At 49.1% G+C, this 26,326-nt stretch overlaps 1 long non-coding RNA gene across 1 annotated transcript in view; it reads left to right on the top strand.

The window, feature by feature from the left end:
• The first annotated feature begins 7,815 nt into the window (after positions 1-7,815).
• LOC134947430 (uncharacterized) overlaps positions 7,816-26,326 on the top strand; it is a 63,931-nt gene continuing 45,420 nt past the window's right edge. The window contains exon 1 of the long non-coding RNA XR_010182553.1: positions 7,816-7,891. This is a non-coding gene — a long non-coding RNA (uncharacterized LOC134947430). The remainder of the gene's footprint in view (positions 7,892-26,326) is intronic.

The following is a 26,326-nucleotide window of genomic DNA, read 5'->3' as shown; positions in this document are numbered from 1 at the left end:
CCCGGCCAAGTGCACTAATTGCTAAGGAGTGCCGGGCATTTGGGATTACTATGGCACACCTCCAAAGTGATGTCACTTGTAGGCTTCATGTGAGGCTACAACCCCTACTCTAGAGGCTATTCCCCTGGGTTGATGTAACCGTGATTTCCAGCGAGATTACTCCCCCTTCCCTGGAAGTCACGCTCCCTTTTCTCCCAAACGCATTTGAGGTGGGACCTATTTACAGCACCAGGTGTCACTGAGCCTGGTGCCACCTTCAATACACCATAATATATAAATAAATATCTATCTAAAAAAAAATGATATGATAAATTCCTGTGATGAAACGCGTTGGTCATGACTTAGCACACTGTACTTCTTTGGAGTAGTGACATATGATCCTGTATTACTCTTCTTCATTAACCTAGAAAGATATCTGAACTTGTCGCATCTGAATACTGGATGTCAGCTACTTTATAAGTCTATTTATGTAATAGGTATTTATACAGTGCTTACAGTTTACGCAGCTCTTTACAGAGAATGTTTAGTCATTTATGTTACGATATGCAATATTATACATGTCTTACAGCTGTTCATAATGCAAAAAAAATACAAGACTGCAGCTTTATAGGGTCTTCGCGTTGGCTGCAATCTCATTGGGCGAGCGCTTCACCATCGGAACCAACAGATTTTCCAGCTCTGCTGTAAGTACTTTTTAGGATTTACATACAGCGTAAAGGAGAGGTCACTATCCGGCAGTGAGCAAGAGCTGTCAGGAGCGCTCACTCTCCAGCAGCAGGCAGGAGCGCTCACTCTCCAGCAGCAGTCAGGAGCACTCACTCTCCAGCAGCAGTCAGGAGCACTCACTCTCCAGCAGCAGGCTGTGTTTGAAACATGACAGGAGCAGTTGGTTGGTACTTTATCTCTCTCCAAGGCTTCATCCATACACCCCTTTGTCTGGATATATATCTTTATTAACCAAGGTTTCAATACATGAGCATTCCGTCAGGGTAGCCCAGCACTGAATCGTAACACTTGTTAGAACAAGCATCCTTTAATATTCAAACAGATTCCATTTCATCAGCACATAAGATTGGTGATACAGTCAGATATACATTACATGCAAACGTACATAGAAGTTCTGCACTTCTCAGTCAGTTTACATTCCGAGCAGGGCCGGTTCGAGCCCTTTTTGCGCCCCGGGCAGGAAATAGGGGCGTGGCTTCATACAGGCAGCGTGGTCAATTACGCCCCCTGTACAGTAGAGTAGCGCCGCTGAAATGCTGAGCGGTGCGCGATGACGTCATTGCGCACCGCACAGCAAAGGTCCTCTCCACGAAGGGAAACTACACGCGTAGCGTCTAGTTCCCTTCACAGGGGTACACAGCAGGCAGTGGAGGGCACAGCAGTAGCGGCTCTTGCCATGGTGCGGCGCCCAGGGCAAAAGTCCTGCTTGCCCGTGGCAAGATCCACTACTGATTCCGAGCTGTACTCTTCAGTAATATGTGAAGCCCACCATAATTTTACTCGTCTGGCCAACCCTTAATACAAACATGAACTCAGTCTGCTCTCCAACATGACCACGGTCAGGCTTCTCCGCTGGGATGGAACTAGCGCACTAATGTATTTTCCTTTCCTCTATCCAAATCTGCAGCTTTTTTCTCCCTCCTTTGTGAATTGATGGTTACTGAAAGGAAGGGGGGGGGGGGCGAACCGCTCAGCACACATCTCTCCCGCCGCTCAGCACAGTGCGATGTGTGCTGAGCGATGCGGGGGGGGGGGGGGGCGCTCATTTCACCCGCTGGGTGAAATGAGCGACCTGCTAGATTGGCCTGCATGCAGGCTCAATCTAGCAGCGGTGATAGCGATGTGCGGGGCCGCGCATTGCTATCGCTGAGGGGGCTACACACGAGTGATCTGTGCTTAAAATCTAAGCAATCTAGTCAGATTGCTTAGATTTTAAGCATGATCTCTCCGTGAGTACCCCCCCTTTACTGCATAATGCAAATAAGTGTCTCAGCCATTTAAAGACACTGTAATGCAGTCTGCAATAGTGTTTTTAAACAGCTGTGACACTTATTTTCGGTCTTAAAAACTGGGGGGGAACCATTTGATAAGGACAGAGCAGCGTGCTTTTACCGAGGTCAGAGTTGCTTGCACATTTTTGCTTTACTTACAATTTAGAATCACCCCGTGTATATCTCCCAGACTAGTGCAGCATTATACTGTCACACTGGAGCAGATATAAGGATGCAGATTTATTACCTAGGCCCAGCTTATATATATCCTACAGAATAACGCTCGTATAGTGTTATACTTGCATTACATAGACTGGCGCCTTATACAGGTTATAAAAACCAGAGATGATTTGCAGCATCCATAATATAATGTAGGGGGTAGATTATCCCTTATTATACAGGAGTTTTTCCACCGATTGGACACGTGATGGCGCTATACTTTGCACTTAAATGATGATTTTAATATATATTTCAGATACATAAGATTGTGGACCATTAAATTCTGTTCAACAGAACAGGATACTGTGATCGCTCCTGAGGAAGCTGGGCTCATATTTACCAGTGAAACGCGTTGCGCTTCATTATTTCTCCACGGACCACACTCCGCACAGTATTGGAACGTCTGGCACACAGATCGGCACCTTTTCAACACTTGTTTCATTTGCATCCAGATCACAGCAATATCCCTACAGCCACTGAAATGGACTTCTCCTAAGGCTGATGCAACCACACAGGGACCATTTCTCCAATTCCATCTGGTAAACACTTCATCAGTTTTAGTGACTGCATTCAACTGAAAGTGTCCTAGCCTACCAATTTGCTGTTCACTGTGCATCAATTCATGAGTGGACTTTCTAGAGATCCTATGGGAGACTTTTTCATACATACCGACTTGCAATTTGCACTTTTTTTATTTAGTGTTATTTTAATTATTGTGCATATACAGTATATGTAATAAATTGTATTTTTTATGAAGCAAACCGTCCTAATAATTTGATTTTACCTATACAGCCAGCACTGGTTCCTTTCTGTTTTTAGATTTATACCCTTAGGGGGTCTGACCTCCCCCTAACCAGCTGCTGTTGATTGCGCACTTTTATCATTCAAGGATACTGATCCGGTTGTATTTAGAAGTCATCATTATTTCACGCAATGGGGGGTAATTCCAAGTTGATCGCAGCAGGAAATTTTTAAGCAGTTGGGCAAAATCATGTGCACTGCAGGTGGGGCAGATGTAACAAGTGCAGAGAGAGTTAGATTTGGGTGGGTTATTTTGTTTCTGTGCAGGGTAAATATTGGCTGCTTTATTTTTACACTGCAAATTAGACTGCAGATTGAACTCACCACACCCAAATCTAACTCTCTCTGCACGTTATATCTGCCTCCCCTGCAGTGCACATGGTTTTGCCCAGTTGCTAAAAAATGTCCTGCTGCGATCAACTTGGAATTACCCCCAATAAGCCAGACTTCTGCTTCTAACCCACATCCGTGGGCCGAATTGTCCCATAATACAGGAATTCAGATACTGGATATTACATATCACCTCAATTCAGCCACTGTCCCCTAATTCCACATTAATATCGGAATGCCATTTTCGCCTGGCACAATCCCTGGTTACCCCTAAATTGAACCACCCCTATTTAATGGTTTACCGCCCCAGGACGAGAAGTCGCCGCGGTTTACATCCTCCCCCCCCTCCCCATTGCTTCCTGTCAGTATAATGCACAGATTTCATTAGTTCCCTAACCCTCAGGAAAAGCAGAAGTCCTGGGGTACATCTGCCCATCATTCTCCTTCTACAGTCACTCGTGTCCTAATAAAACTGAAGTTGCCCAATTTCCCTCTGCTATGAAATTAAAAAAGTAAAGCAACCTGTTGCTCCACATTAACAGTGTCAGCCCCAATGCCCTACCTGCAGAACGCTGGGACCTGTAGTGCTACCAAGCCCGCATATTGCATTTATTTATTTTATTGCATTTCTTTTTTCCCATGTACAGAAAATGTGAGGACACCAGATATAGGTTCAATAAACAATTTATTCCTACAAAATAGATAATATAAATATATATAATATATAAATAGTAAATAAGTCCATAACATAAATAAGAGTTCAGTGATTTTTTTTCAGTGCAATGGGTTCAAGTGTCAGTTCCTGCGAGAGTCTCTGCAGATCCAGCAGCGAGTAGTGCATTGTGCAAAGTCAAGTATCCCGGGTAGTGCGGCCCCTGGGGGCCCCCTTCTTCATGTCCCTTCTGCCAGGGTGGGGGTGTCTCAGATCTGGTGGCAGAGCCAGTTGGGGGGCATGTGGCCCTGCAGGAGGTGCTGGCTGTGGTTGGAGAAGGGCCCCATTGCTGATGCTGGGAGTACCTTCGTTGATGCTGCTGAGAGTACCCCTGTTGATGCTGCTGGGAGTACCCCCGTTGATGCTGCTGCTGAGAATACCTCTGTTGGTGCTGATGGGAGTACCCCCGTTGCCGGGAGCTCCCCCTCCTCGCAGCACACCTGCACGAACACCAGCAGGCAGAGCAGGTAGAAGTAGCGCAGTGGGCGGTCGGTCTCCGGGGCCGGCAGGTACCTCCGCACCTTGGCCGGGTACAGGACCCGCCGTGGCCGCTTCACCTTGGCCCCGCTGTGGCCCCTCCGGAGCGGTCTGCGGGGCGCCGGCTGCTGCACGGACTCCACGTCGAAGGTGAAGATCTCCGGGCTGCTGTTGCGGGGCAGCTGGAGGGAGAGCCGGGGCCGGTCGCTGTCACTGTCGGAGGCGCTGTCCTGCAGCGGGGACAGGGCGCGGAGGGCGGGCAGCTGCAGGCGGCGGCGCCGGATGGCCTCTCGGGAATCTAGGCACATGATGCTGGGAGCGGGGAGCAGTGTGTAGTGCGCTGCGGCTGTAGTGTGCGTCTGCTCCGGGAGAGACTGTGCCCGCTGCTGCCGGCGCCCGGGCTTATATACACATACCAAGCCACGCCCCCGGGACACCGCCACCAATCAGCGCGCAGGCTGTCGCTGCCACACTTCCAGAAGTGTTATTATGTGAGAGGATACAGAAGGTGAGGGTGCTGTATATCTGTGTGTGAGAGGGGTACAGGAGGTGTGAGGGTGCTGTATATCTGTGTGTGAGAGGGGTACAGGAGGTGTGAGGGTGCTGTATATCTGTGTGTGAGAGGGGTACAGGAGGTGTGAAGGTGCTGGACCCGTGTGTGAGAGGGATACAGGAGGTGTGAGGGTGCTGGACCCGTGTGTGAGAGGGATACAGGAGGTGTGAGGGTGCTGGACCCGTGTGTGAGAGGGATACAGGAGGTGTGAGGGTGCTGGACCCGTGTGTGAGAGGGATACAGGAGGTGTGAGGGTGCTGGACCCGTGTGTGAGAGGGATACAGGAGGTGTGAGGGTGCTGGACCCGTGTGTGAGAGGGATACAGGAGGTGTGAGGGTGCTGGACCCGTGTATGAGAGGGATACAGGAGGTGTGAGGGTGCTGGACCCGTGTATGAGAGGGATACAGGAGGTGTGAGGGTGCTGGACCCGTGTGTGAGAGGGATACAGGAGGTGTGAGGGTGCTGGACCCGTGTGTGAGAGGGATACAGGAGGTGTGAGGGTGCTGGACCCGTGTGTGAGAGGGATACAGGAGGTGTGAGGGTGCTGGACCCGTGTATGAGGGGGATACAGGAGGTGTGAGGGTGCTGGACCCGTGTATGAGAGGGATACAGGAGGTGTGAGGGTGCTGGACCCGTGTATGAGAGGGATACAGGAGGTGTGAGGGTGCTGGACCCGTGTATGAGAGGGATACAGGAGGTGTGAGGGTGCTGGACCCGTGTATGAGAGGGATACAGGAGGTGTGAGGGTGCTGGACCCGTGTATGAGAGGGATACAGGTGGTGTGAGGGTGCTGGACCCGTGTATGAGGGGGGTACATGAGGTGTGAGGGTGCTGGATCTGTGTGTGAGAGGGATACAGGAGGTGTGAGGGTGCTGGACCCGTGTATGAGGGGGATACAGGAGGTGTGAGGGTGCTGGACCCGTGTATGAGAGGGATACAGGAGGTGTGAGGGTGCTGGACCCGTGTATGAGAGGGATACAGGAGGTGTGAGGGTGCTGGACCCGTGTATGAGAGGGATACAGGAGGTGTGAGGGTGCTGGACCCGTGTATGAGAGGGATACAGGAGGTGTGAGGGTGCTGGACCCGTGTATGAGAGGGATACAGGTGGTGTGAGGGTGCTGGACCCGTGTATGAGGGGGGTACATGAGGTGTGAGGGTGCTGGATCCGTGTGTGAGAGGGATACAGGAGGTGTGAGGGTGCTGGACCCGTGTGTGAGAGGGGTACAGGAGGTGTGAGGGTGCTGGACCCGTGTATGAGAGGGATACTGGAGGTGTGAGGGTGCTGGACCCGTGTATGAGAGGGGTACATGAGGTGTGAGGGTGCTGGACCCGTGTATGAGGGGGGTACATGAGGTGTGAGGGTGCTGGATCTGTGTGTGAGAGGGATACAGGAGGTGTGAGGGTGCTGGACCCGTGTATGAGGGGGATACAGGAGGTGTGAGGGTGCTGGACCCGTGTATGAGAGGGATACAGGAGGTGTGAGGGTGCTGGACCCGTGTATGAGGGGGATACTGGAGGTGTGAGGGTGCTGGACCCGTGTATGAGGGGGATACTGGAGGTGTGAGGGTGCTGGACCCGTGTATGAGAGGGATACAGGAGGTGTGAGGGTGCTGGACCCGTGTATGAGAGGGATACAGGAGGTGTGAGAGTGCTGGACCCGTGTATGAGAGGGATACAGGAGGTGTGAGGGTGCTGGACCCGTGTATGAGGGGGATACAGGAGGTGTGAGGGTGCTGGACCTGTGTATGAGGGGGATACTGGAGGTGTGAGGGTGCTGGACCCGTGTATGAGGGGGATACTGGAGGTGTGAGGGTGCTGGACCCGTGTATGAGAGGGATACAGGAGGTGTGAGGGTGCTGGACCCGTGTATGAGAGGGGTACATGAGGTGTGAGGGTGCTGGATCTGTGTGTGAGAGGGATACAGGAGGTGTGAGGGTACAGCAGGTGTGAGGGTGCTGGATCTGTGTGAGGGGGTACAGCAGGTGTGAGGGTGCTGGATCTGTGAGGGGGTACAGCAGGTGTGAGGGTGCTGGATCTGTGTGAGGGGGTACAGCAGGTGTGAGGGTGCTGGATCTGTGTGAGGGGGTACAGCAGGTGTGAGGGAGGGTACAAGAGGTCTGAGGGAGGGTACAAGAGGTCTGAGGGAGCAGTTTCCGAGTGAGTGTACAGGAGGTCAGAGGGTGCTGTATCTGTAGGAGAGTGGACACTCACAGGATCTGTGGCAAGCCTGCATTTCACCTGGCCTTAATCAGCCACAGAACCTGCATAATCCATGTGTCCCAGTTTAAAAAGATAGGACGGTAAGCCTAAGTATAATGTATGACTGAAGGCATAATATAATGTATGACAGAGGGTGCAGTATAACAGGGGGTGCAGTATAACGTATAAGAGGGGGTGCAGTATAACGTATAAGAGGGTGTGCAGTATAACGTATAAGAGGGTGCGCAGTATAATGTATAAGAGGGTGCAGTATAATGTATAAGAGGGTGCAGTATAATGTATAGCAGAGGGTGCAGTATAATGTATAGCAGAGGGTGCAGTATAATGTATAAGAGGGGGTGCAGTATAATGTATAAGAGGGTGCGCAGTATAATGTATAAGAGGGTGCAGTATAATGTATAAGAGGGTGCAGTATAATGTATAGCAGAGGGTGCAGTATAATGTATAGCAGAGGGTATAATACAACGTATGACAGGCTGCACTATATAATACTGTATATCACATTGCAGGAATCTGGCCCAGTCTCTCAGGATCCTTCAGGATAGTGAATAATTAGACAGGACCCAGGTCTGGGAGCACAGTGTAAGAATATAGTAATAATACACCAGTCACCCATAACATTATAACCACCTGCCTTACTGTATATTGTGTGCGTCCCCCTTGTGCCGCCAAAACAGCGCCGATCCGTCAAGGCTCCACAAGACACAACATTATAGCGAAGCGCTGACCCAGCCGTCAGTCTGCCCCCTTCATAAACCCACTCCGACCCTCACACTCACCCCTATTACCTGCTTCCAACACATCAGAACTGAGTGCTCACTTGCTGCCTAATATATCCCACCCCTGACAGCTGCTGCGGTAACGAGATAATCAGTGTCATCCTCCTCACCTGCTGGGGGCTGTGATGTTAGGGCTGAGGGGTGTCTATAGCAGGGGAAGCAGAGATCCGACCTTCTATCCACAGACTATTCTATTGTTCCTAAAGGTGACATAGAATGTAATATACAAATGACAATTACTTCACAACATAAAAAGAATTCATACCAGGTGTGAAGCGCTATGGATTATAATTATATTATAATCATAACTACATGTGAATAATAATAATTATAATGCAAGATTAATTATACTATACTAAAACAGAGGCTGCCATTGTTAGAATCTAGGGCGCAGGGCGCTGTGTGTGAGCGCAGGCGTGCTATAGGCAGGGCAGACGGTGCGCATCACTGGGCTCCTGAATTCTTACCACGTCATTAAATAGTTTATTCTGATATTGGGAGTCATTCCGAGTTGATCTCTAGCTGAAAATGTTCGCTGCACAGCGATGATGCAAAAAAACTGCACTTCTGAGCATGCGTATGCGGCGCAATGCGCACGCGCGACCTACTTTCACAATGGCCGATGTAGTTTCACACAGGGTCTAGCGAAGCATTTCAGTCGCACTGCTGGCCGCAGAGTGATTGACATAAAGTGGGCGTTTCTGGGTGTCAACTGACCGTTTTCAGGGAGTGTTCGGAAAAACGCAGGCGTGCCAGGAAAAACGCAGGCGTGGCTGGGCGAACGCAGGGCGTGTTTGTGACGTCAAATCCGGAACTGAATGGTCTGAAGTGATCGCAAGGAAGTAGGTTTGGAGCTACTCTGAAACGGCATGACATTTTTTCTGTGCAGTTCTGCTAATCTTTCGTTCGCACTTCTGCTAAGCTAAGATACACTCCCAGTGGGCGGCGGCATAGCGTTTGCAATGCTGCTAAAAACGGCTAGCGAGCGATCAACTCGGAATGACCCCCATCACACGTTCTGTTGTAGCTGAATACTCCGTAGATGTTAGCTAAAGTCATCTAAATCTCACAGTACACGTGCCTCCCTCCAGCTGTTGTAGAACTACAAGTCTCAGCATCTGGGTGTGCCAAGGCATTATGTAATCCGCCATCCAGATAGAGAACTCTGATGTATACATTTGCATCCAGAAAACCAACATTATTTTAAAATAAATTCCCTTTGTTCTGCTGCCCCCCAAACGCTGTGCCTGAGACACCCGCCTCATGTCAGGAACACCCCTGCCCGGTGTTAATAACGGATTACCTGCGTCATGCATGCCCTATTGTACAGTGACCGCCGCAAGCGTACATTAATTACTAAGGTAATTACTAAGCAAGCAGCAGAAGCACAGCTGTGGCCGATGATCCGTGGCAGCCAATGAGTTACTCCGGGCACCTACGCAGCCACTGGCTGGCACGTCATCCACGCTATATAGTGCTAGAATATTCTGCTGCGCTTTACAACTGGAACCCCCCCCCCAAAAAAAAAAAAATAATATATAATTATAATATTTTTTTTATATTTATTTAATTCTTTTCTTGCAAAGGACTCAAGAAACTTTACAGAAATAATAAAACAATAGTGGACGGTAACATACATAGGGTCCTGCTCGCAATATTACAATATATAGCACTGGTTCTCAATTCCAGTCCTCAGGTACCACCAACAGGTCATGTTTTCTGGATTTCCTTAATCCAGCACAGAGCTGATCTGCTTTGCAGGGCCAGTAAGTTTCCACAGATGGTAATCCTGAAAACATGACCTGCTGGGGATACTTGAGGACTGGAGCAGGTAAACAGGGTGTCTATTTAGGATATCAGTGCACTTACGTACATTGTCCCATAACATGTTTATGATTTAAGCCCATGGATTCAGTCAGCCGTGAGAGCTGCGTCATTACAGCTGATGTGACATTTCTAACCTTTGTGCAGTGAGGTAAGCAGTCTACACAATGCCTGCACCAACGCACCAGAGGCTGGGCCCACCCTATCCGTCACAGCCACTTTGCTGCTAGAGCCGTGCAGCGTCTTGTCTGGTAACCTGTGCTACAATGCGTGCGAGATTTAACGTCAATCCGTCGCCTCTCTGCTTGTCTTCAGGTGAATCTCCCATAAGATCTGTGGCTCTCCCGCTCAGCGTTATCATTGAGGTGAATGTGGCCACGCTGCAATGGTGTCTTACGTCTGCAAAGCTTCGGGGTGAAGAATGGTATATGCTGAGCTGAACGTGCTCCCTGATGGCGGAACTTTCATTACGTGTTTTCACACTGCCCCGGTACTGAGCACACGCAATTATGTGCGTGTAATGCGTACTCTGCATGTGGGTGAATAGACACTGGTACTTTATCTCTCTCCACTTGGCTGGTACTTTGTCTCTCTCCACTCTATCTCTCTCCAAGCCTTAGTACAAAGACCCCAAGTACCAACCAATCAGCTCCTAACTGTCATTTTTCAAACAAGGAGCTGTTTGGTTAGTACTTTATCTTTCTCCACTTTACCTCTCTCCAAGGTTTGATACATCTCCCCCCATTATTTTTCATCAGCCTCCCCTGTTAAAAGGTCTGACTGCGGCAGGTCTCCTTACAGGAAGTAGAAAGCCCAAAAGATAGCGCTATTGTCGGGTGTCTCTGGCGCAGTCTGTGCAGGAGGATTTTGCAATACTCAGATTGGTAGATTGGGCCTAATTCAGACCTGATCGGTGCTGTGCGAATTCGCACAGCAGCCGATCAGGTCTGAACTGCGCATTTGCCAGCGCCGCAAAGCGCCGGCGCATGCCGGACAGCCAACGGCTGTCTTAAGCCTGCGATCGCCTCTGTGGCTGCTGGGCGGGAGGGTGCGGGACGGTGGTATTTGGCCGCAGTTTAGGGGGTGCGGTCCAGCCAACGCGCCGGGCTGCTGCGGCTGCTTGTGATGTCACACACAGCCGCTGTGATCCGGGCAGCGACGAGTAGCTCCCAGCCAGCGTGCTGGCTGGGAGCTACTCCTAAAGTACGGTGCAATGCTTTTGTACTTCTGCGGGGGGGGGGGGGGGGACCTGACATGCGGGGAGGACTAGCCCTGTGCTGGGCGTCCCCCCGCATGTCAGTGTGCCTGATCGTATAAATTTAGCACAGCTACGATCAGGTCTGAATTAGGCCCATTGTTAGAGGAAGAAAAAATTTATTACTTAAATAAAACATAATTTCCTATTTTAAATGTATTAAAATTCTATGGGCGGGATGTACGAAACTGAAAATGTGGCCAAAAGTCCAAAAACGCCAATTTTGGCCGCATTTCCCATATGGACCAATCTCTGGAATGCGATACTTCCCGAAGCTCGGACCCAGCGGGAAACGGCAGCTATAGACTCCTCGGAGATCCAGCGTCCGTTGCGAGCGTCATACGGCGCACGTGCAGAAGGATCCCTGTGTCATAATAGGAAATCTTTGTTAGCGCCAGCCCGTAGTAAATAGACATGTGTGTGTAACCGGTAAAAGGGGCAGATTTAGCACAACATTGGGCCTAAATCAGACCTGTTCGCTCGCTAGGGTTTTTTGCAGTCCTGCGTTTGCATAGTCGCCGCCCATAGGGGAGTGTATTTTAGCTGTGCAAGTGTGCGATCGCATGTGTGGCAGAGCGGTACAAACAGATCTTGTGCAGTCTCTGCGCAGGCCAGGACTTACTCAGCCGCTGCGATCACTTCAGCATGTCCGGGCCCGGAACTGACGTCAGACACCCGCCCTGCAAACGATTGGACACGCCTGCGTTTTTCCAACCACTCCCTGAAAGCGGTCAGTTACCGCCCACAAACGCCTTCTCCCTGTCAATCTCCTCGCGAACGCCCGTGCAAATGGATTCTTCGCACAAACCCATCGCAGAGCAACGAACCGCTTTGTACCCGCGCAACGTTCTTGCGCATTGCGGTGCATACGCATGCGCATTTCTGACCTGATCGCAGTGGTGCAAAAAATGCTAGCGAGCGATCCAGTCTGAATTAGGCCCCAAGTTAAGTAACAAACTACGTAACACAATAAACAATGGTGTGTCCATAATGGTGTTAAATCATTTCTAGAGTTACTGTAACACCCGTCCATCGAGTCGCCGACATCTGTCAGTAATCTGCAGCCGCGGGTTCATGCGCGCTCACTTCCCACTTATTGGGGAGGCAGCCAAATATTAGCAGCGCGAACCTCTGACAGCATTCCTCAGAGACAAGTGCAGGAAACGGCTATATTTAGGGTGTGTGGGCTGCGCTGTGAACCCAGGTGGGCTGATAAAGTGGGAAGATAAGTGGTGAAATGTGGGAATACCTGTTCTCTGCAACTTATTTCACTTTGTTATTAATCTGTTCGTGACTCTTGTAGCGTCGTCTTTTTTTCCTTTTAAGTTTAAGATCTTTCTGCAGCATTAATGCCTAAATAACATGTTCCCTGAACAGCTAGTGTATTATTATTAATATTATCCTTTATTTATATGGCGCCACACGGGATCTGCTGTGCCGAACAAAGTCCATAAACAAATTAGAAAAACAAGAAAACAGAGACTTACAGTACAGGACACTGCAGGACAAGTATATGATATATAACCATTGCTGTATCAGACGTCATGAGACCGAAATAAGCATCAGGGAGGCAGAAACCGAGGGTTAGCTGCCGTCGGATATGGGTCGTTGGGTCGACTCAACTTAGGTCCGCTACTGCTTCGCTCGGCACAGGTGACTTTTCTAATCGTAGTCCACGTGGATCGTCAAGTATGGAAAAATCAAAAAAATGAAGAAGAAAAAATTTGAAAAACTCATGTCGACAGTCTTGACCTGTCGACCTAGCACATGTCAACCTAATGCATGTCGATGTTCAGATGTCGACCCAATGACTGTCGACATAAGCTGTGTCGCCCTAACGGCCGTATCCCGGTGCCGTCATAGGCAGTATGGAGTAGAAGATAGACTAATTAAGAGAAGGAAAAGCACATCAGGGAAGAGGGCCCTGCTCGTGAGAGCTTACATTGTAAAGGGGAGGGGCAGACAGGGGTAACACAGATGGGGTAGACAGTGAGCATTAAACAGAGGGTTAGGATGAGATTTTGCTGGGTTTGGTGAAGAAGTGAATCTTAAGAGCACAACTGAAGTTTTGTAGAGAGGTGGAGAGGGAGAGAGCTGGAGAATTCCAAAGATAGGGCGCAGCACGTGCAAAACCTTGGAGGTGGGAGTGGGAGGAGCTACTCAGTAGCCAGGAGAGGTGGCATGCATTTGTGGAGCGAGGAGGGCGGGCGGGAGTGTGATAGGAGATGTAAATGGAAGAGGAGTGGGTGAGGACTTTGTAAGTGGGTGCAAGAAGCTTGAATTGGATTCTGAAGAGGAGCCAGTGTAGAGGGAAGCCAGTGTAGGACTTGTAAAAGAGGGGAGACAGACGAGGATGATGAGCCAGGCAGCAGCATGAGGATAGATTGGAGTGGAGAGAGGTGGAAGTCATGGAGGCCAGATAGGAGAAGATTACAGTAGTCCAATCTGAAGATGACCAGTGAGGGTCTAAGTAGCATCCATGATGGGGAAGGGTCTGGCTCTGGAAATATTTTTGAGATGGAAATGGCAGGACTACGAGAGGTGCTGAATGTGTGGTGTGAAGGAGAGGGAGGAGTCAAGGATAACTCCAAGACAACGCACTTGGGGGCTAGAGGAGAAAGTTGTGGTGTCATACATAAGAGATTGTGGGAGGTGAGGTGCGGGAGGGCGGGAAGATGATCCACTGAGTCCTAGACATGTTAAGTTTAAGATAGTTCTGGGACATCCAAGAAGATATAGCAGAGAGACAGTTGGAGGTACGAGTGGGGAGAGCGGGGCAGAGGTCAGGGGAGAAAACGTAGATCTGAGTATCATCAGCATAGAGATGACATTGGAAGTCAAAATAACCAATGAGCCCACCTAAAGAGGATGTGTAGAGAGAGAGAAAAGGAGAGGACCAAGAACAGAACCTTGGGGAACACCTACTGGTAGAGGAAGAGGAGTCATGAGAGGAGACAGAGAAGGACTGGTCAGAGAGGTTGGAAGACAGCAAGGAGAGGGCAGTATCGTGCAGACCAAGGGAGTGAAGGATTTACGGGAGATGGTCGTCAAAAGCATCAGAGAGGTCAAGGAGAATAAGCCAGAGAGTAGTGGAACTATGGAGGTCATTGTAGACTTTCGTGAGAGCAGTTTCAGTGGAGTAGAGATGATGGAAGCCAGACTGGAATTGGAGTGATCAGAAATATCACAACGGTGAGTAAAGACCAGATCAAGTGAGTGCCCACTCACATGGGAGGGTGAGGAGGTCCACTGGGAGAGACCAAGTGATGATGTGAAGTTAAAGAGTTTAGAGGCAGAGGATTCTGCGGGTATATCGATTGGGATGTTGAAGTCGCCTAAGATAATGGTGGGAATGTCAGAAGAGAGGAAGTGAGGGAGCCAGGAAGTAAAGATGTTAAGGGATTTGGAGAGAGTGCTAGGGGGACAGTGAACAACAGATACTTGAAGGCAGACAGGTTGGAAGAGGCGTATAGCATGGACCTGAAATGTAGAGAATGGAAGAGACAGTTCTGAGGGTACAGGTTGTATATATATTATATTTCTAACTGATACTGAGGGGCAGATTCAATTAGGAAGAATCAGTCTACAGTAATGGGCAGACACGTGTTCAGTCGGCAGCTCGCATTGAACCAGAATTACAATCATGAACAGACTAAAAGAAGTAGCACTGTGCATGTGCCCATTATTAGAGGCTAGGAGCCCTTAATGAGAATTGCACCCATCATTCATCTATCATTCAGGTAAAGAGAAGTAGCACTGTGCATCTGACCATAATTAGAGGCTATCATCAATTATTGAGCATTGCACCCATCATTGAAATATGGAGAAGTAATACTGCGCATCTGCCAATAATTGCACTCTGTGAACCATTAAGATTTGCACCCACTATGCATCCATCATTCAGATAAAGGGAGTACTGGACATTTGACCATAATTACAGGCTATGAGCCATTATTGAGAATTGCACCCATCATTCGGATAAAGAGAAGTAGTACTGTGCATCTGCACATAATTACAGATTATGAGCCACATTTGAGAAATGCACCCATCATTCATATATACAGGAGTAGTACTGTGCATATGTACATAATTACAGATTATAAACCATATTTGAGAAATGCACCCATCATTCATATATACAGGAGTAGTACTGTGCATATGTACATAATTACAGATTATAAACCATATATGAGAAATGCACCCATCATTCATATATACAGAGGAGTAGTACTGTGCATCTGTACATAATTGCATTCCAGGAGCCACTATTGAGAATTGCACCCATCATTTATCCATCATTAATTTTAAGAGAAGTAGTACTGTACAGCTATCCATACATGCAAATTGATACTGAGAATGACATTTATGGTTCAAAACAAGAGATTTGTTGCTGGGCAGGTGTCAGTGCATTCAGGAAAAGACATGTTTCTGAGAATTGTATCCAGCATTCACCCATCACTCATTGAAAGAAGTAGTACTGTGTAGCTATCCATACATGCAGAATGAGAGAAGTGATACTGAGAATTATATTCATGGTTGAGAATAAGAGATTTACAGCTGGGAAGGTGTCTGTGCCAGCAGAAAAAATAAGCGTTACTGAGAATTGCATCCAGCACCCAGAACCAGTGGTGTCCTGTTCATAGACACATGCCAAAGTAAGAGACGGTGGGGGTCATTCCGAGTTGATCGCTCGCTAGCTGTTTTTAGCAGCCGTGCAAATGCTATGCCGCCGCCCTCTGTGAGTGTATTTTAGCTTAGCAGAAGTGTGAACGAAAGGATGGCAGAGCGGCTACAAAATAATTTTGTGCAGTTTTAGAGTAGCTCTAAACCTACTCAGCGCTTGCGATCACTTCAGACTATTCAGTTCCGGATTTGACGTCACAAACACGCCCTGCGTTCGCCCAGCCACGCCTGCGTTTTTCCTGGCACGCCTGCGTTTTTCCGAACACTCCCTGAAAACGGTCAGTTGACACCCAGAAACGCCCACTTCATGTCAATCACTCTGCGGCCAGCAGTGCGACTTAAAAGCTTCGCTAGACCTTGTGGGAAACTACATCGGCCGTTGCGAAAGTACGTTGCGCGTGCGCATTCAGGGCCGGTTCGAGCGCTTTCAGCGCCCCGGGCGGGCAATGGGGGCGTGGCTTCATACAGGGGGCGTGGTCAGTTACGCCACCTGTACAGTAGTAGCGCCGCTGAAATGATGTGCGGTGCGCGATGACGTCATCGCGCACCGCACAGCAAAGGTCCTCTCCACGAAGGAAAACTAGACGCTATGCGTCTAGTTCCCTTCACAGCGGGGGGCAGCAGCAGCGGGACAGACCGAGCAGCGGGAGGCACAGCAGCAGCGGATCTTGCCATGGTGCGGCGCCCTCCGGAAGGCGGCGCCCCGGGCAAAAGTCCTGCTTGCCCGTGGCAAGATCCGCTACTGTGCGCATTACGCCGCATGCGCAGAAGTGCCTTTTTTTGCATCATCGCTGTGCAGCAAACATTTTCAGCTAGCGATTAACTCGGAATGACCCCCAGTGCTCGGATCATATACATTGGGCTGGCACCTTGCTACACAGTTGGGATCATGCACCGAATGACCAAAACTTTTGCGTGATTTTTTCGTGTTGATAATCGCAGAATCAAAGGTAAAATAGAATAAATGTCACTATGTTGATACGTTGCTGCTGACTGGAAATACATTGCCTGTGTCCCCCCATTGTTGGACTTTGTATTATCACATGGATGGGTCACCTACATGTAACTCACTAAATAGCATCATGAATTATATAATGGAGATAGACAGTATCGGACTGGGGCATATAGGGCCCAACGGGGGAATGCAGTGGTATGGGCCCATGTTTAGGGGTGTGGCCAGTCCGCAGAAGGGGTGTGGCCTGCTACCTCATTGGTTTGACTACAAATTAGAGAGTGCAACGTCTGGGCCCCTTCATAAATATATACAGTCAGTTCAGCGGCTGCATGCATGATAATGTACCAGATTAATAACAGCAATGCACTGTAGAAAATACACCATAGTCCAGTATAAGGTAACATATGTATGATGTATAATTCAAGTGCACAGTCTGGAACCTGATCCTTAGAGCAGGAGGTCGGGCCCCCAGGCAGTGTGGCCCACCGGCGGTTTCCCCTGTGCCATTGTGGGCCAGTCCAAGTCTGGAGATAGTTCAGTTTTTCCTGACTTCCATCTACCCAATGCATGTACAATCATCCGCTTGTCTGTTATAGGCGTGTTCCTGTAGTGCCCTGCAGGTGGCAGTCTTGTGCTGCTGGACTCCAAGGAACCAATGTTTCGCTTACATAAATAATGTATAATGAATGTTACAGCTGGGAGGCAAGATGTGGTGGGAGCAGCTGTGTGCAGTCATGCAAATGGTAACACAACATGGAGCTAATATCTGCAACATGAGCATTATCGTATTGTAAAGCGACGCGTTTTTGTCTTTAGACTTTTCACAACTAACTGAGAACAACACTCTGCGAACGCTGACTTTTCACTTACCGCAGTGAGCGCAATAAAGTCATGTGGCACAGTCTGTCATTACTGAGCAAGGCGCAACTGTGCCCTGTGCTTCACCCTCCCCCTGTGCGGCGCTTAGTTATCACTAACATTTTTTTTATTTTATTTTTTACATAAATCACTGTGGTAGGCTACAAGAAAAATTATGGTATTTATTTACCATGTTCCTTGATCTGTTTCTTGAGGATGGTTTTAAAGATTTATAACTCTATATTATTATTATTATTATTATCCTTTATTTATATGGCGCCATAAGGGTTCCACAGCGCCCAATTACAGAGTACATATGCACATAATCAGAACAGGAAAACAGTGACTTACAGTTGAAGACAATATAGGACAAGTACAGGGTAACTAAGCATAACTACACCAGTAAACGACATAGAGATAAGTTCCAAGGTGGCCAAAAAACTGCGGGATTTGGGCAGTTGAGGATTATTAAAGTAAGAAAAGGATAAGCACATGAGGGAAGAGGACCCTACTCGTGAGAGCTTACATTCTAAAGGGGAGGGGCAGACAGACAGGGGTGACACAGATGGGGTACATAGAGAGCGTGGAACAGAGGGTTAGGATGAGATTTGGCTGGGTTTGGTGAAGAAGTGGTCTTGAGAGCCCGTTTGACGTTCTGTAGAGAGGTGGAGAGTCTGAGGGGGAGAGGTAGGGAATTCCAGAGAAAGGGAGCAGCACGTGCAAAATCTTGGAGGTAGGAGTGGGAGGAAGTAATCAGAAGACAGGAGAGTCATGGGTAACCATAGCAACCACAGTTACATGATGTATGATATAGGGAACATCCCCTCTGGTCTCTGTGTGCACTGTGACATCCTCCACCATCCCCCCTCCACCATCACATGACGTGTAGCACCCTGTGTGAGTCTGCCTTGCAGCCATACTTGTTAGAAAAAGTTATATACTTTAAAAGGTGCTTATATTGCTAGCACCTAATAATAATAATAATAATAATAATATAAATAAAAAACAACCTGTGGAATTGCTGTTTTAAACATGCCAATAAAGTGACATTATTATGATCAACTGTGGGCTGTGCGCGAAAAAGACACAATTTTGCAAATCGCAAATTTACTAAAGATCAAGTCGCAGGGAAGTTGCATGTGAAATCGCGGCAAATCACCATCACCACAATCCTCCCCAAAATAACATTGGTAACACTGGAAATCGCACATTTATTAAGAATCGTTTTTGCAAATGCGCACAAATTCGCAACAAAATCGCACCTGAATGCACTGGCTTCTTTAGTGTGTCGACGCACGCAGAGGAAGGTTTTGGAGCAGCCTCGATGCAGGCAGTGATGTCACGTGGGCTGCACCAGCTGGCTGAAAGGGCCTTGAAGTAAGAAACAGAACAGAGGAACCAGCGGGTCGGAACGTGTTTGGGGATTTTACGGCGACTTGTGGCGCAAATTGAGGCATGGTTAGCTTTGTGCTGGCATGCGTCGTCTGAGGCATTCTACTGCAAATTATAGTGCATTCACATACAACTTCTTAAGCAAATTCCCATGCGAAAACCACAAAATCGACAAAATCACACACGCAAGAAAAACGACAACATACACCAGTGAAAGACAAAAACGCAAGTAAAAATGCTTGTTAGTAAATATGCGATTTTTGTACCAGCAATTAGGGGCGATACGGGTGATTTCTACTCTCACCCAAAATCGATTCTTAGTAAATTTCCCCCTTAGATAGAGAACAAGGAGGTTAAAAACAAAAACCTGTGAAGTTAGCCAGACGCTCTTGAACCACAGACCGTTCCTTACATAACTACCACTCACAATCCACGGAGGCAAAGGGGCGCCGCACTGTGACCGCTTGGTAGAAGTGAGAAGCAGCATTATGTGATTTTGCGGATTAGGACCCTTAAGATATGTAGGGGGCCATTTGTCATTAAATATTTGCTGCTTATTCCCCCAAAACATCTGGGTAACTGCAAATATACAATATCGCCCCCATGTGTCACAGATATCTGCTGCCGTCCCTACATTTCTGACAGCAGCTGCAGGTTTCTACGGGGGATACTGCCAGATGTGCCAAGCTCGGCAAAGCATTCCAGAGACTGGCCCCTGCAGATACCGCCATCTGAAGATGGCGTCAGCATAGGGATTGCCATCGACCATCGATGATTCAAAATAATCGATGGTTTATGGCCGATGTTGAATACTTTTGCCATAAATGGGGGAGAACCAGATGGTTTCCCTGCATCGATGGAAAGGTATAACTAAATACTTTTTTTGTTTTTCTCTAACGTCCTAGTGGATGCTGGGGACTCCGTAAGGACCATGGGGAATAGACGGGCTCCGCCAGAGACTGGGCACTCTAAAGAAAGATTTAGTACTACCTGGTGTGCACTGGCTCCTCCCTCTATGCCCCTCCTCCAGACCTCAGTTAGAATCTGTGCCCGGCCAGAGCTGGGTGCTTTTAGTGGGCTCTCCTGAGCTTGCTAAGAAGAAAGTATTTTAGTTTAGGTTTTTTTATTTTCAGAGAGCTTCTGCTGGCAACAGACTCTCTGCTACGTGGGACTGAGGGGAGAGAAGCAAACCTACTAACTGCGGCTAGGTTGCGCTTCTTAGGCTACTGGACACCATTAGCTCCAGAGGGATCGAACACAGGTACCTAACCTTGATCGTCCGTTCCCGGAGCTGCGCCGCCGTCCCCCTCGCAGAGCCAGAAGTACAGAAGCAGCAGAAGCATGAAGACATCGAAATCGGCGGCAGAAGACTCCTGTCTTCACTTAAGGTAGCGCACAGCACTGCAGCTGTGCGCCATTGCTCCCGCAGCACACCCGCACACTCTGGTCACTGTAGGGTGCAGGGCGCAGGGGGGGGCGCCCTGGGCAGCAATTAAGGTACCTTTTGGCAAAATAACACATATATCCAGTCAGGCACTGGATATATGTTCGAGCCCCCGCCATTTTTTTTACACATAGAAGCGGTACAGAAGCCCGCCGCTGAGGGGGCGGGGCCTTCTTCCTCAGCACACCAGCGCCATTTTCTCTTCACAGCTCCGCAGGAAAGACGCTCCCCAGGCTCTCCCCTGCAGTATCCAGGTGCAAAAAGGGTAAAAAGAGAGGGGGGGCACATAAATTTAGGCGCAAAACGATTACAAACAGCAGCTACTGGGTAATCACTAAGGTACAGTGTAATCCCTGGGTTATATAGCGCTGGGGTGTGTGCTGGCATACTCTCTCTCTGTCTCCCCAAAAGCCTTTGTGGGGTCCTGTCCTCAGTCAGAGCATTCCCTGTGTGTGTGCGGTGTGTCGGTACGTCAGTGTCAACATGTTTGATGAGGAAGGATATGTGGAGGCAGAACAAGTGCAGGTGAATGAGGTGTCGCCGCCGACGGTGCCAACACCTGATTGGATGGATATGTGGAAGGTGTTAAATGATAATGTAAGCTCCTTACATAACAGGTTGGATAAAGCTGTAGCCTTGGGACAGTCAGGGTCTCAACCCATGCCTGATCCTACAATGCAGAGGCTGTCAGGGTCTCACAAGCGCCCACTATCCCAGATGGTTGACACAGATGCCGACACGGAGTCTGACTCCAGTGTCGATGACGATGATGCAAAGTTGCAGCCTAAAATGACTAAAGCCATCCGCTACATGATTATAGCAATGAAGGATATATTGCACATATCAGAGGAAAACCCTGTCCCTGACAAGAGGGTTTATATGTATGGGGAGAAAAAGCAAGAAGTGACTTTTCCCCCTTCACATGAATTAAATGAATTATGTGTAAAAGCGTGGGATTCCCCTGATAGGAAAGTAGTAATTTCCAAGAGAATACTAATGGCGTATCCTTTCCCGCCAACGGACAGGTTACGCTGGGAATCCTCCCCGAGGGTAGACAAGGCGTTGACACGCTTATCTAAGAGGGTGGCCCTGCCGTCTCAGGATACGGCCGCCCTAAAGGATCCTGCGGATAGAAAGCAGGAAGCTATCCTGAAGTCTGTTTATACACATTCTGGTACTCTACTGAGGCCAGCAATTGCTTCGGCCTGGATGTGTAGTGCTGTAGCAGCTTGGACTGATAATCTATCGGAGGAGATAGATACCCTGGACAGGGACACTGTTCTACTGACCCTGGGACATATCAAGGACGCTGTCCTATATATGCGCGATGCCCAGAGGGACATTTGCCTGCTGGGCTCTAGAATAAACGCAATGTCCATTTCTGCCAGAAGGGTCTTATGGACTCGGCAATGGACAGGGGATGCCGACTCTAAAAAACACATGGAGGTTTTGCCTTATAAGGGTGAGGAATTGTTTGGGGACGGTCTCTCGGACCTAGTTTCCACTGCTACGGCAGGGAACTCAAATTTCTTGCCTTATGTTCCCTCACAGCCGAAGAAAGCACCGTATTACCAAATGCAGTCCTTTCGTTCACAAAAGAGCAAGAAAGTCAGAGGGGCATCTTTTCTTGCCAGAGGCAGGGGCAGAGGAAAAAAACTGCACCATGCAGCTAGTTCCCAGGAACAAAAGTCCTCCCCGGCTTCCACTAAATCCACCGCATGACGCTGGGGCTCCACAGGCGGAGCCAGGAGCGGTGGGGGCGCGTCTCCGAAATTTCAGCCACCAGTGGGTTCGCTCACAGGTGGATCCTTGGGCTATACAAATTGTGTCTCAGGGATACAAGCTGGAGTTCGAAGTGACGCCCCCTCACCGTTACCTAAAATCGGCCTTGCCAGCTTCCCCCATGGAAAGGGAGGTAGTGCTGGCGGCAATTCACAAGCTATACCTCCAGCAGGTGGTAGTAAAGGTTCCCCTCCTTCAACAGGGAAGGGGTTACTATTCCACTTTGTTTGTGGTACCGAAACCGGACGGTTCGGTCAGACCCATCTTGAATTTAAAATCCCTGCATATTTATCTGAGAAAATTCAAGTTCAAAATGGAATCGCTCAGGGCGGTCATTGCAAGCCTGGAAGAGGGGGATTTTATGGTGTCTCTGGACATAAAGGATGCTTACCTGCATGTCCCCATTTATCCGCCTCATCAAGAGTACCTCAGGTTTGTGGTACAGGACTGTCATTACCAATTCCAGACGCTGCCGTTTGGCCTGTCCACGGCACCGAGAATATTTACCAAGGTGATGGCGGAGATGATGGTGCTCCTTCGGAAGCAAGGAGTTACAATTATCCCATACTTGGACGATCTCCTCATAAAGGCGAGGTCCAGGGAGCAATTACTGATCAGCGTAGCACACTCTCAGGAAGTGTTGCGGCAGCACTGCTGGATTCTGAATATTCCAAAGTCGCAGCTGATTCCTACGAAGCGTCTGCCCTTCCTGGGCATGATTCTGGATACAGGCCAGAAGAAGGTATTTCTCCTGGATGAGAAGGCTCAGGAGCTCGTGACTCTGGTCAGGGACCTCCTGAAACCAAAACAGGTGTCGGTGCATCACTGCACGCGAGTCCTGGGAAAGATGGTGGCGTCATACGAAGCCATTCCCTTCGGCAGGTTCCATGCCAGGATTTTTCAGTGGGATCTGTTGGACAAGTGGTCCGGATCGCATCTTCAGATGCATCGGCTGATCACCCTGGCCCCCAGGGCCAGGGTGTCTCTTCTGTGGTGGCTGCAGAGGGCTCACCTCCTCGAGGGCCGCAGGTTCGGCATACAGGACTGGGTCCTGGTGACCACGGATGCAAGCCTCCGAGGTTGGGGGGCAGTCACTCAGGGAAGAAACTTCCAAGGGCTGTGGTCAAGTCAGGAGACTTGTCTGCACATAAATATCCTAGAACTAAGGGCCATATACAACGCCCTAAGCCAAGCTGAGCCTCTGCTTTGAGACCAACCAGTGCTGATTCAGTCAGACAACATCACTGCAGTGGCCCATGTCAACCGACAGGGCGGCACAAGAAGCAGGGTGGCGATGGCAGAAGCCACCAGGATTCTTCGTTGGGCGGAGAATCACATACTAGCACTGTCAGCAGTGTTCATTCCGGGAGTGGACAACTGGGAAGCAGACTTCCTCAGCAGGCACGACCTCCACCCGGGAGAGTGGGGACTTCATCAAGAAGTCTTCACGCTGATTGCAAATCGATGGGAACTCCCACAGGTGGACATGATGGTGTCACGCCTCAACAAAAAGCTAAACAGGTATTGCGCCAGGTCAAGGGACCCTCAGGCGATAGCTGTGGACGCACTAGTAACACCATGGGTGTTCCAGTCGGTCTATGTGTTTCCTCCTCTTCCTCTCATACCCAAGGTGCTGAGAATTGTAAGTAAAAGTGGAGTGAGAACAATACTCATTGTTCCGGATTGGCCAAGAAGGACTTGGTACCCGGAACTGCAAGAAATGCTCACAGAGGACCCATGGCCTCTGCCTCTCAGACAGGACCTGTTACAACAAGGGCCCTGTCTGTTCCAAGACTTACCGCGGCTGCGTTTGACGGCATGGCGGTTGAACGCCGGATCCTAGCGGAAAAGGGCATTCCGGTTGAAGTTATTCCTACGCTGATAAAGGCTAGGAAAGACGTGACAGCAAAACATTATCACCGTATATGGGCCCTCATTCCGAGTTGTTCGCTCGTTCTTTTTCATCGCATCGCAGTGAAAATCCGCTTAGTACGCATGCGCAAAGTTCGCACTGCGACTGCGCCAAGTAACTTTACTATGAAGAAAGTATTTTTACTCACGGCTTTTTCTTCGCTCCGGCGATCGTAATGTGATTGACAGGAAATGGGTGTTACTGGGCGGAAACACGGCGTTTCAGGGGCGTGTGGCTGAAAACGCTACCGTTTCCGGAAAAAACGCAGGAGTGGCCGGAGAAACGGTGGGAGTGCCTGGGCGAACGCTGGGTGTGTTTGTGACGTCAACCAGGAACGACAAGCAATGAAATGATCGCACAGGCAGAGTAAGTCTGGAGCTACTCTGAAACTGCTAAGTAGTTAGTAATCGCAATATTGCGAATACATCGGTCGCAATTTTAAGAAGCTAAGATTCACTCCCAGTAGGCGTAGGCTTAGCGTGTGTAACTCTGCTAAATTCGCCTTGCGACCGATCAACTCGGAATGAGGGCCATGGCGAAAATATGTTGCTTGGTGTGAGGCCAGGAAGGCCCCTACAGAGGAATTCCAGCTGGGTCGATTCCTGCACTTCCTACAGTCAGGAGTGACTATGGGCCTAAAATTAGGGTCCATAAAGGTCCAGATTTCGTCCCTATCCATTTTCTTTCAAAAGGAACTGGCTTCACTGCTTGAGGTTCAGACGTTTGTTAAGGGAGTGCTGCATATTCAGCCCCCTTTTGTGCCACCAGTGGCACCTTGGGATCTTAACGTGGTCTTGGGGTTCCCGAAATCCCACTGGTTTGAGCCACTTAAGACCGTGGAGCTAAAGTATCTCACATGGAAAGTGGTCATGCTGTTGGCCTTAGCGTCGGCTAGGCGTGTGTCAGAATTGGCGGCTTTGTCATGTAAAAGCCCCTATCTGGTTTTTCATATGGACAGGGCAGAATTGCGGACTCGTCCGCAATTTCTACCAAAGGTTGTGTCTTCGTTTCATTTGAACCAACCAACCAACCAACCAACCAACCAACCAACCTATTGTGGTGCCTGCGGCTACTCGTGACTTGGAGGATTCCAAGTTGCTGGACGTGGTCCGGGCTTTGAAGACTTATGTTAACAGAACGGCTGGAGTCAGGAAGACTGACTCGCTGTTTATCCTGTATGCATCCAACAAGCTGGGTGCTCCTGCTTCAAAGCAAACTATTGCGCGCTGGATCTGTAACATGATTCAGCAGGCTCATTCTGCGGAAGGATTGCCGCATCCTAAATCAGTGAAAGCCCACTCCACAAGGAAGGTGGGCTCTTCTTGGGCGGCTGCCCGAGGGGTCTCGGCATTACAGCTTTGCCGAGCTGCTACTTGGTCGGTTTCAAACACTTTTGCAAAATTCTACAAGTTTGATACCCTGGCTGAGGAGGACCTTGTGTTTGCCCATTCGGTGCTGCAGAGTCATCCGCACTCTCCCGCCCGTTTGGAGGCTTTGGTATAATCCCCATGGTCCTTACGGAGTCCCCAGCATCCACTAGGACGTTAGAGAAAATAAGATTTTACTCACCGGTAAATCTTTTTCTCGTAGTCCGTAGTGGATGCTGGGCGCCCGTCCCCAGTGCGGACTTTCTGCAATACGTGTATATAGTTATTGCTTAATAAAGGGTTATGTTATATTGGCATCTTTTGGTTGATGCTCTGTTGTTGTTCATACTGTTAACTGGGTATAGTTATCACAAGTTATACGGTGTGATTGGTGTGGCTGGTATGAGTCTTACCCTGGATTCCAAGTCCTTTTCTTGTAACTGAGGTCTGGAGGAGGGGCATAGAGGGAGGAGCCAGTGCACACCAGATAGTACTAAATCTTTCTTTAGAGTGCCCAGTCTCCTGCGGAGCCCGTCTATTCCCCATGGTCCTTACGGAGTCCCCAGCATCCACTACGGACTACGAGAAAAAGATTTACCGGTGAGTAAAATCTTATTTTTTAATGTGGTGCCAGGACATGGAGCTTAGCTCCGCCCCCGACACCCGCTAAGACCCACCCCTGGTTTTTCATTGGTCCGTGGGCGAGCCTGCACCTTTCATTGGTGACAATCGAGTGGTGCAAACCATCGATGATTCACCATGGATG

Source organism: Pseudophryne corroboree, chromosome 8 (assembly GCF_028390025.1).
Source record: "Pseudophryne corroboree isolate aPseCor3 chromosome 8, aPseCor3.hap2, whole genome shotgun sequence".
NCBI classification, from domain to species: domain Eukaryota; kingdom Metazoa; phylum Chordata; class Amphibia; order Anura; family Myobatrachidae; genus Pseudophryne; species Pseudophryne corroboree.
The sequence above is the reverse complement of the archived record's forward strand: the minus strand, read 5'-3'. Positions and strand labels throughout refer to the sequence as shown.